General features: G+C 39.6%; 1 protein-coding gene across 3 annotated transcripts in view; it reads left to right on the top strand.

Moving 5' to 3' along the window:
* The window catches only part of palm3 (paralemmin 3), a 35160-nt gene that overhangs the window by 863 nt on the left and 21789 nt on the right, over positions 1–12508 (top strand). The gene's annotated exons all lie outside the window — the stretch shown is intronic.

Here is a 12508-nt window from a genome sequence, read left to right as displayed (position 1 = left end):
AAATGCTGCTTGGCATGCAGCTGAGCGTGCTTATTTACAAGCAGAGGCCCCAGCAGGATCTCCTGACATGGCTCTTCTTCTGTCAGGCTGAGGAATCCAGGGCCCGGGGGCCAAATCCGAGGGGTGCTGCTCACCTTCGGGCTAAATCTACCTCTCCGGAAAGAGTAACTTCTTTGAAAGTCTGTTAACAATTATGCTTATGCCTGCAGTTTCAAAGAGATCACAGCACGGGATGCAGTGGACTATTAATGTCACACTGGCTGAAGAAGTCAGCTGTTAACAGAGGAAAACTGCTGCTTCATGACACAGTGCAAATTAATCCTGATTTAATTATTGCCCCCCCGACAACGCCTTCTTTCCATTGACAGTGGTATTGACATATCTGGATACGATGTAACCCACTGCTTGCTGAGGTTATAGTTATCCTGTGCCATCACAATATTTCCTGTTTAACTAAAGTGCTTTGTGACCAGAGAATAAGACAGATTCTAGGAAACCAGATAGCGATACCTCTGTCTAATATGCTAGCCTATTTGTTGCTATTCAGCTGAAAAGTTTTAGCTTTGATGCACATGAAATACAAAATAATGCCCAGGTGCATGTACAAGACACTCACAAAGCAGTCTGGTTTTGATATGAATCCAGGAATTTCTACCTGAATGTTCAAAAAGTAAGAAAGAAGGGTAGAGTGGGCGAGATAGCTGTTTAAGACAGATAAAAGGGCAGGAGAAACTGTGTGGTCGTCAGCACAACCAATCAGCCAGGGATTCATCTTTTCAAATCCTGTGGAAGAGAACAGGAGAGACTCCGTCTCTGACAGAGGCAGGGGGAGATTTAAAAAAAAAAGAAAGATAAAGGGAAGCTGAGAAAACAGTAGCTGGGAGTGATGAAATCGACAATTTCTTTGTTGGCAAACTGGATGATGGATGAATTTGCAGCAGGAGGGAAATTTCTTACTGCCACATCGCCCCAAGCATATCTCTCTCTGTATGTCTGCCCATACTCAGTTGCAATGATTTAAAGTTTTCAAGTACGTCTTGCCCTTCCACACTGTAACATTGTCATTAGAATCAAACCTCTGGTATTGTCAGTTTGGTTCCATGTTTCAACCAAGCTGTTTACATGGTTCTCAGTTTACCGTAGATGCTGGTTAAGGAAAGTTCCTCCATGTTATGTCACAATGTCAGAAGTCCATCTTTATGTCACGTTGCCACTAGTCTGACGATCTGTGTACCGACTGCTCAAACGCATCATGCTTCAGGCTGTTATTATTATGGCTAAGCAGAAGATTAGTCTCAGACAGCGGAGCAAGTACAAAGATAGTGTGTCAGGGTACAACAGATCATGAGGAGACTTGCTAGGCAGCAAGAAATAATGGAAGTGATGTTCAATAAAGTTTTCCCAGAGGAACAACTTTGGCAAAAATGCTGAAGAAATTCCAGTAGTTATATTTTACGCATACATGTATAAGTTACTCCAGGATTTTTTATCTTAAATGTTACCTTGCACATTCTTTTAATACTTTGCCTGTTCACATGTTTCATATTTCAGAAAAACAGGAATTGCGATGAGAAAATTTGAATCAGAGGCCAAAATGTCAAAAATTTGTCACAAGCTCGGGTCAAGTTTGGAAAATGTATGAATTAAGCACTTCCCAAAATGCGACATATCATATTTCTGTTTATTAGACAGCTACGTTCTTCCAAACTTAACATTGGTTAGTAATGCTGGTCATCTATTAAAGATATGTAGTCTCCTATCCCAAGCTGAAATCACCCTGATGACATCACTCTTACATCACCAGCGTTATTTTCACAGTCATCTCCTCAACTAACAAATTGCACACATTTAGCTGTTTTTCTCTACTCATGGTAAATAAACTCATACGTGTTGGCTTGCCCCTTTTAATCAGATTTTCCCCTCAGAGTAACATGCAGTAGTTCACAGTACATGCTAGCTTATAATGCTATCAAGTAGGTAATAAGTAGTTAATGGAAGATAAGGTCCCTACAACCAGTCAGCTAGTTGATAGAAAAGCTGCACTTTCAGTCTTTAAGTTTTTCTTTGGCAAACTGCAGTTCACATATTCAGATGGTACTTTACAGCTGCTTGTGTACCTATGTGTGTTATTCGTTTAATTTCTAATCATCTGTTGACTTAAAGCCTTAGAAATACTAGATGACAGGTGGTGAGAAATGGGGGAGGATAAAAAATAATTTCCCTTCTTCAGTTTACACAACACATGTCCTTCTTTTGACACCAGCAACAATGTATTAGTCAAGCAGACGAGGGTTAGCCAGTTATGTGTTGTGGTTTGAGGGGAGATCCTCAAGAAAGAATGGAGCCGTCTCTTGACAGGAGGATTTTTTGTCTTCTGAGCGTCTCAGCATTTACCAAAATATATCTCGGTTAAGGTTGTGTAACGCTAAAATTGTATCGGTTCTGATTTCAACTCTGCTTATCGATTCCTCCTATCAATTCCCCATGTTGATTCCAAAATTGTAAAAGATAAAAACATCAAATGCAACTTCGCCGCTAGATTCCACTAAATCGTACACAGTGAACTTTTTAATATCTTATCACTGCCAATTCACAACTAAGTGGTTTGAAGTTTGCCTGATTTACAAATCCAATTTTGTTTGTTTGATTTTGGTGGCTCTGGTTTTGTTCTGCCACACATTCCTTTTTGAAGATGGTTTAGAAACTTGTTTTTCATGTCTATTCTTACCTTGAAGTGTGCTGTGAATACTGGTATTATCTCCAGCCTTCCTTTGTTTGATTTCCACTTATTAATGAAATGCAGTATTCATTAAAAATCTAACGTTAAGACATGGTCTTCTAGTCGTAAACCAGGCAACAATCCACAAACCCCAAACATGTCATGCATACTGTAACCTGTGAATAGCAAAATGCCCTGTGTGCTCCTGCAGATGTGAAGTTCTGGTTCATGTTATTTGCCTGCCCAGGTCAAGAGACAGTATCTTTTGTAAATATGTTTATAACCTTGGTTGACCACATGTTGCCATGGAGAGAAGAGGTATTCCTCGGTACCAGCTTGTTGAACCTATTTCAGCCACAGTGGTTGTTGAGTTGTTACTGAAACCCTGCAGTGTTGGGTCCTGGGAACGATCTTTGACCTTTAACTTTGGTACAAAATGGCTCTGGAGCCAGACATTGATGAAAAATGAATGTAAGATAAATGGCATAGGCTTCAACTAGTTCATTTTAAGCTTATAAAACATCCCAGACACTTGCATGCAACATCAGATATACGCAAAAAAACTGAAGTCTGGGTGTGTTACCTAGGGGAGCGATAGTGCCTCCCCAGTAACATTGAGCTTATTGCAGAGGTTAAATCAAATCAGCACAGAGCTCGAGATAGGGTCAACTTCTGTTAATGCTTTACCCCAACCTGTGAATGGGATTTATTAACAATTTCCAAATCAATCCTACTCCGTTACAATTGACATATTATATTTATTTCTTATTGTTTCTTAATTATATAAAGCCATTTTAATGAAGATGCTGTATAATTTCTGTTATTTATTTGATTGTTGCCTGGAATTAGGTTTGTTTGTCCACTGTGATGATGACGCAAGAGGAAAGTTAAACATTACGTTGCCTGACTAGACATTCACAAGGTGACTCAACACCCTTTCAGAATAAATATATGCAAACTCCGTGGTCTGACCTTGAAAGGTTTTATTATAAGTTAGTGACTTAGGTGTTATGTGTTTAAGTGAGTGATTTAAGGATAAATAATAATAGTTCACAGTTGTTTATGGATCTGCAAATGTTTTACAATAATCTTTGCACTGTTGTACTGTGTTGTACTCATGTGGGTTTTTTGATTTGGCTGCAGTGTGTGTTATATGAGATGATGTATGTAATCGTGACTGAGCTGCGAGGCCCCATGGCACACAGGACTACAGGCTTTTGACTCTGTGACAATAGTGAAAATGAACCGAGACTGGATTACACAAGCCCTGCATTCCTCTCCAAACCTGTTTGAGAGACACAGACAACCACATACATACACTAATCCTGCACACACAGACAGAAAAATGACTGAAGCAGGCCAATACATGTCTTACACAGGCTTGTTCAAAGGGCAAAACGAGCATTTACCAACAAGAATATGGTCTACATGTGTACACAAACTCATTAGTAGAAAGTCCTGGAACAGTTATTTGAAAGGAAGAGTACATTTTCCTGTGGTTTATCAGTGCTGCTCCAGCACTATTGTGTTCCGAGCCAGTCTGTGTTAACAACCTGGCAAAGGGCAGGCATTTTTAAATTGATCGGTATTTAAGCCTGGTCCAATTCACACGCTTTGTTTATTGTAACCCATTGCACTGTGGGAAAGTCACTTGTCAAAACCTGCTTTCCATTAAAACAGCTGAGCTTCTCTCTAATGCACAGCATGGTGAGTGATTAAACCGCAAAGCAGCACGAACGAATAAACTGCAGCGTGACAGCGTGACTCAGTGAGCGGAGGAGGCAGAGACAGTTTGGGTCAAAGAGGGAGACATTGCCTTTATTTCACTGACATTACGCAGGTGTATTGTGGATGGTATTACAGACGTCCGTCTTCCCAGCAATAGATATTTTTTAGCTTGAAAGATTACCTGAATTATAAACTTATTCCCAAAATCGTAAACTTTATTTTCTATCGATTTGAATAATAAATATCACACCGAGGTCAAGTCATTATTCTGGTTACCTCTGAAGGATTGAGACATCTCTCATATCTAAAGCTAACTGATTTTACAGGTACTTGTTTTTTAAGGCCACATTCTATGTGTAGTGCAAAACTCAAAAGAAAGGACCAAGGTATCAGATGTTCAGTAATTAATGATAGCGAATCGCACTGACAGGGTTGTAACCGCCGATTCTGTTTTACTGTCACACTTGGATTTTTATGAAACCTGTGACATGTGTCTGCAGGTAAGAGTGTGGCAGAATGAAGAATATTGTACAGTGTTTCATTGTGAGCTTGCTGTGTGTTGCAGAGCTCGGTTTCTGTGGAGGTGCAGCCAGAATGTTTATCTTGTGTCACAGTGTCGTGTCAGGACTTGTAAGAACAGGTGTTTTAAACTCAGATCCCCTCTTCACCTCCCCGAGTTCACTCTGTCAAATCTCTGGTTCCTTGCAAGATTTTCTATTCACATGAGGTTTCTGTTTCTTATATTGTTCATTTCTATCATTCGCTCCTTAATATATTCTCATTTCCAAAGTTTGCTCCCTGCTCTTCATGACCTCATCTGTGAGGCTGGTGAGGCAGGTAATGAGGACTTGACTCAGTCCACATTATTGCACTGGACATCGTTTCAACCAAGACTCCTTTTTTAAAGTCGATGGAATGAACCTGTTTCATGCTTTCGCAAACAACTGTTGAAATGACACATACGTTTACTGTCTGTTGTTTGCTCAATGCAACTTTTCCCTCAGGTACACAGGCTGTATTTTCCAAGAAGCCTAAAGTAGTCTGTAATCTGGACAACCTCTGCATTCCAACGAGGGTTAAAAAACAGTTTTTACCCTTTTTACATTGAACCCTATTGTATATCTCTAATGCATAATTTTTTCTGGAGATAAATCTGTAGATGGAGAAATTCATGAATGTCATAACATTGAAACCAAAAAAAAAACTAACTCTACAAAAACTGAAGGCAGTAAACCAGCAAGCCAGTGCGTTCATGCTGGTATGTGTGGGACTGCACATTATCCAAGTGTATGTAAGTCACCTTAGAGTCTGTCATTTGGACGACGATGTAAGGCGCTTGCATCCAGCCTTAGTGAGGGGAAAAAGAAAAATTCTAAGGGAGTTTCAAATTCTAAGGGAGTGCAGCAGTGCCTATCCAGTGGGCATTTGAGAGCTGCAAGAAGTTTGGTAGAGACAGTCGACAGGCTAAAGCATTTAATGACAGAATCACGGAATTTATCGCTCTGATGACCAACCTTTTTCCATAGAAGATGAAGGATTTCGCCGGCTAACGGCACATTTCGAGCCCAGCGACACTGTTCCAAGTCCTCTTTAAGATGTGTCCCTGCCTGCCCTATATGAGGTGTTCTCCGCACACATTCATTGTCGTATACTTGATTTGACGGCTCGGTGGCTAGATGGTTTCGGCAGGAAAAATCCATATCCTGCAGGTCCAGTTAGATTTGGCAACACCAAATTTTAATGGTGGTAAAAACAAATGCATTTTAAACCTACAGGTCACAGAATTCTTGGGTGGCACAATAATCTATAACCATTTTAGTAAAGATGTCAGGCAGTAATTTTTTCCATCATCCTATGATCACCTGTGATCTGATTTTGGGCTGCCGGAGTCTGAGAACAGCAGGGCACAGTGAAAGGAGTTAAGAAGTTGGAGGTGTGCGGTCAGTCCCCTGCGGCTCTTCATCTAAAAGCTCACTGTGGCTGCTGCTTCTTATCCCTTTACTCTCTGCAATATTTCAAACTGATCTACATTCAAAAAGTGTCAGCGAAGACAGTTGATTTGTAGATGTATAAAAAAAAAAAAAATCACAGCTGGTGCCATAGACAACGAGCTTATAATACAGCAAATATATAAATATTGCAATGTTGTCGGTGAACCATTGTCTCAATCCCCACTGTTTACCTCATTCGGTAATAGAAGGTAACATGAACATTTTAATCAAAGTCATAATTTAAGTTACTGAATTGAATTCTATAAGAAATCTTGTGCTTACCATGATAACAGCAAGTGTTTTGATAGGTCCTAGATGTGTCAGACATTTCTTAAGCTGCTACTTCATTAGAAATAAGCAGAAACTTAACTGCTTGATCTTTTTACTGTGCATCCAAACAATCTTCAGTTGTGGTAAATACAGCTATGATATGAATTCATGCTGTGCACAATGTACGTAGTTTATCACAAAACAGCACGTCACTACTCTTTTATTTTAACTTGACTATTTACAAGCACATTTATAGAACAATATTTCTTGTAAAATTGTATCTACTTTCATTTAAACAATGTACAAATTAATATAATTTAGATAGAATATGGAACATTATAATGGTAATTGTTTTTTCTTATGTCACAAAGTAGTAGTATGTGATACCCTGTATCCTAGACCCTCAGTTTAGATAAGATTCACACACTAAAGGAGTGGAACGACTTCCGTCATCACAAAGCTGTTTGTTTTAACCGATGCCTCCAAACTGAACAATTCTAGAAATTACATACATTTAAACAAATGCAACAAAGTGGCTCCTCCACAGCCTGATTATACAGATAATCCTGCATATTAATCGTACTCGATAAAACAGGATGACTCATCTGAGCTGCATATTCTACAGCTTCACCACGCATATGCATGTTCCAGATGTCCATGTTATTCTCCGCAGCCCCTCTGCTGATTTGATGAATGGATGACAAGGTTTGTAGAGAGGCATCAACATGCTGTCAGTTTTGATCTGATGCTGAGCCTAAACGTTGTGGAGCTGATTTTTCTCAGCCAAAATCCTTCCAGACTTAATATTTGAAATGAACAAATGAGATAGTTGACGTGGCTATTGAATGGAAGCTTCACCATATTGGGAACCACTCACAAGCCAATGTCAAGCACTGGCAACCGTTTAGCTCTATGTCAAGCCAGTTTGTTTGGTTAAAGAGATAATGACTGTGCACACTGTTCTGACAGCACGGACCGTCAGTATACAACACACCTGTTAGTTAAAGGTAATCATGCTACGGTTTTTGTTGCGATTTCTGTCCAAGACAAATTTGGCTAAGCCGGCTCTTTACTGTGACTCGTTTAAAAGAATACATATGATGAGTCCAAGGATATATTTTTGTGTATACTTAAATCCAACTTAAAGCAGGACATGGCGGCCAACAGAAAATATTGTCGCCCTCCCGTCTTTGTCCAAGGGCCGAAAAACATTTGAACTGGTAAAAAATGTATTTTTTAAAACATAGCCCTGCCCCAATAACCCAGAAGTTAATCAAAACAGATAACTGCAGCCTAAATAAATACTTACCAACATTGGCTGATTATTTATTTTTGGTACTTTCACACCGAATCTGTTTGGATTGTTTCAGGCAAACTGATGTATTTGGACATTCGGTTTTATTTCAGCTGGTGTGAAGGTGTTCGTTAAACTGGTCAAAATATCATCCTCCCAGTGGAAAACATAGAAAACATGTTTGAATGGGATATTCAAATCTCCATAAAATACTAAATAGGTCAATTTCTAACAGTGAATAGACACTTTTTTTACTTCAGAATCCCATTCCATAGAGATGGAATATCTCTTTTGCCAGGAAGTCTTTGTCAAGATGGGCAGCATGAGCCCACTTGTTCAAATGGTCAGATGTGGCTCAGGTGGGAGCAAGAAAGTAAATACAGGAAGAAGGTCCTGTCTTTTGGACATGGCCATATAGAGAAACATTTCTTTGCAATTTAATATGGTGATGCTGCTACGGCTACTACCCAAGATACACTTTGCATGCCATGCTACATCCTAAAAATCACACCCAGCTACAGGAGCTGTTCAAGCTCAAACTTGCAAAGTACAGCTTGTCAGTGGGTTGGATCAAGGTAACATCAGATTCTCGACGAAACAAACTGCTTCAGAGTTTGATTGGAACTATTTTTTGGCTTTGGTCCTCACCAAAGTGCAATTACTGCATTCACACCTGCCAAAACAAATCATGTCATAAAGTCCAATAGTCTAAAAGAGTGCCAGGATTAAAAAAAGTGTGGATGTGAAAACAGTTTAACTTTACCATATGATGATCCTGTGGCCAGCGGCAGGAGAGGGCTGAGTCCTGCCTACATCCTCCTGAATAGAGTCTCTTTTGTGAGTGTGCTGTTTGCATGTATGTGGTCATATGTACATGTTTTTATTACGACTCTATGGGACATTTGAACATCAACTTTATCAAGCCAAGCAGTCTTCATATGGAGCAAAGCATATTATGTTTAGGGTTAGGCCAGTAGAAGAGTTTAGGTAACATGACAAAGCACCACTGATCCCCCTCAATCTTTTTATATGGCTGAATAATGAGAGCAAATTAATTGGCTCCTTTTAGGTGCCATTGTTTCATCATAGTCTCTAGGCTCTCACAACACGATTAAGTGAAATTGTCAGTGCATTAAAGTTGCTTTGGTCTAACCACTGAACACCAGCACCAGTTGGAAGATTCCTTTTGATATTCCCTTGCAGTGATGCCTTTGATGCTGCAAGTGCTCCGTTTGTGATCATTTGTGCGAGGTTACTACCCTGCAAAGTTAAAACGCTGGTAAATACGGGATTGTTTGGTTGATGACATCTATGATGCTTTGAAGTGTTTACATTATTTGAGCCTCTGTGTTACTTGATAGGTTAGGCAGCAAAAGCACTGTCACGCCTGTGAAGTGCAGCCGTGATAAATGACTTGGAGTAAATCTCTGATGTGTGTTGTTGACTTTGATAATTCCCAACACGCTCCAAAGTCTGTTACACTGTGGGATCTGTGACATAAGACACACACACACACACACACACACACACACATGCACGTGCGCACACACACACGCGCACACACACAGCAGTGAAATGCAGTGTTTTCATTCCCTCATCTTGGACTGTCAATCAGAGGAACTTGTCTGTGTTCTGTTGCAGACGCATCGTCCAAGTTACACAAATTCCACCCATACCACCCTAACACACTTCAACACACACGTACAGTAGACACACACACACTCCCACTCTGAACGATTTATTCCTATCTAAATAACCAGGATATCAATCTCCTAAATAGTAATATCTGCAGCAGAGTCTGTAAAGGAACTTTAAATCAATAGCTGATGAAAAAGCGCTTAACAACATTTCACTCTTTCCATCCCTCAAGCTAAGAGTGATTCCCTCTTTTATTGCCTCATCTCCAATGAAAGTTCTATCTGTGAATTTCTCTTTCAGTTAGTTCAGTTCTGTTTTAGTGAAGCTGTTGCTGTTGCAGTGGCCTGTGACGACAGCGGAGGATGCAAGTTCAGAGATCAGGGTTGTTGCGATTGCATGTTCTGTCTGTAATCGCCTGGAGGACGGCGATGTTTGTGCTCTTCCTGTTCCCACAAGCACGGAAGGATATTTTCAACTGACAGTGGCCTTGGACTGCTCTGTCTGTGTCTGCTAAAAAAAAAAAGTGATTCTGTCCAAATTGAAAATTAGAAACCATTTGAGCAAGTCAATGTAATTTGTATTGCATATTTCCAAACCTTCTGCTTCCTCTGTCCTGTATTACTCCGGTCAATCGTTGGGTTAACATGCCAACGTGCTCAGTTTAGAATCCGTTAGTAGGGTATGAATAGAATAGAGGCAGGGTAATGAGATGTGTAGAAGCAGCGCTGTAAAGAAGTTTGTAGCATACAGTCAATAATAACGGTATTAGATATTAATAAAACTGGTAATGTTTGTACTCAAATGTTCTCACACTATGTAATTGAGGGCAAACAATATGACGCATAACTCCTGTCCCCGCTTTCCACTTGTCTTTCTTTACAACAATCATCCCCCTTCTCTCCAAGAAGTGGAGCAGAAACTTCAAAGTGCAGAGAAGCAGGGGGGCCAGCGGCCTAACAGCGGTGTTATTGCATCATCACATAAAAACAAAATGTCACTGGGTGGCCTTATAATGACTCCCCACCCCACCCCCTAAAGACCTGAAGCTGTTTTAGCATTACAGTGTACATTGTGTGTTCAGTGGCTGGTATTTACAGAGTCGGCAAGTTCAGACTGTAACAGCATCTTAGTCGTTAGTCGAATTGATGCTACCAGAGAACAACTTGTTTTCAGTCCTTGACCCATGACTACTCTTTTTACAGGATGAACACTCATCTGTTAAAGTTGATTTTCCATCAGAGAGACTTAGTCAATAATTTAGAGAGGCCTGTCCTGAAACCTGCCCTGTGATACAGGTTGTTAGTGTCTCATGACCGAAGGTTCACCGTTTTCATGCTCCACTGCAACCAGCGTCTATTTTTGTGAGGTCAAAGTCAACAGACATGTGCTCTTACCTCTCTGCTAAAATGCCCTCTCATATCCATGCTGGAGTGGAGAGCTATATTTGAATTAGCTTGTCAGCAACCTCATGTTATACTGCCTAAGAAAACACAATGAAGTGATGCACCGATATCAGAAAATACTAACTGGCTATATCAGGGTGCAATGTTTTTTTTTACAAACAATGGCATAATCTAGATGTGCTCCATTGATTATCCAACTCCTAAATTGTAATGCTGCCTGCCCACAGAAAATGGGTAAGTCTAGTATTGTCGAGAGAGAAGTCCTGCAGCTACAAAATCACTGGGAAGAAAACCACAAACCTGAAGGGACTCCTTAAGATGCACCGCACAATAATTAAGGTAACTTAGACCTAACATTAAGATGTTTAATAAAATTACTTTAAAGCAATGATGAGCAAACTACCTAAGGCAGTGGTGTAACACTATTTAATAGCCTCCTTTACTGCTACATGTCTTGAAGCAGGAGATTTAAGCACACTGAATGTCAGTAGCCCAAAGAACACACCATACATTAGTCCCCATACATATTTCAGGTCTTGCGGATTTTGAAATGTCTGAACAGTTAGATTTCATCTCTTATTGTAAAATGTGTCCTTTGGGTAGTAGTTAGCTGTAGTCATCTAATATTAATCTTGCTTGCTCCGCAGAGAGGTTCCAAATATTTTCTTTACTAATGTATTGTATTGTAGTGTGCAGATTATTGTAAACACTTACTGTACAACCCAATCTAGAACAACACTTCCACCAAAGCTTACTTAAATAAGTCTTGACAAAAGTAAACATTGACTCCAGGGGTGTTGCACAAGTTTATTTTTGGTGGTGAAGTTATCATCGTTGACTCGTATTTGAGACAGAAAGTTTTAGTTTGCATTGGATTTGCTCATGTTTTTGTATCTTTCCTGACTTAATTGTTTAAATCAATTGCCTGGAATCTGAAGTCTCATTCAGATGGTTTGTTGCATGTCCCACTCAAAACACACATGCCTTTTGAACTATACTAAACCTTCCATTGCAACCTTTTTACAGCCATTGAATGAGCAAAAAGCTATTTGGATATACCCTAAACCTAATTGCATCATGTGTTTAGACCATGAAAATATAATCCTTTAGACTAAATCTAAAAATAGCGCCACTCCGCATTCCATAATGGGAGATACTGTGCATTGAAAACATGCTTTGAATTTCTAAAACCAGTGCTTTGCATTGACAGATAATCTAATATCTGATGGAGCTTCAGCATACCACTGACATAAACTATAAGCCGGCTCGTACAAGACACCAGGAGGCATTTGCAGTTTTTAAGTGCTACCTATTACATATAGTCGTGTTAGTCTTCAGAAAAGGAAATGCTAAATCTTTTTTCTCTTTTCTTAAACATGAATTGTGATTTGGATTTAGCTAAACCCCAAAATATTTTGTGGAGAAAGTCGACATGTAATTTTATCATTTATTGTTTTTTTTGTTT

Source organism: Platichthys flesus, chromosome 5 (genome assembly GCF_949316205.1).
Source record: "Platichthys flesus chromosome 5, fPlaFle2.1, whole genome shotgun sequence".
In the NCBI taxonomy this organism is placed as follows: Eukaryota; Metazoa; Chordata; class Actinopteri; order Pleuronectiformes; family Pleuronectidae; genus Platichthys; species Platichthys flesus.
This window is presented reverse-complemented; position numbering and strand designations above follow the sequence as displayed.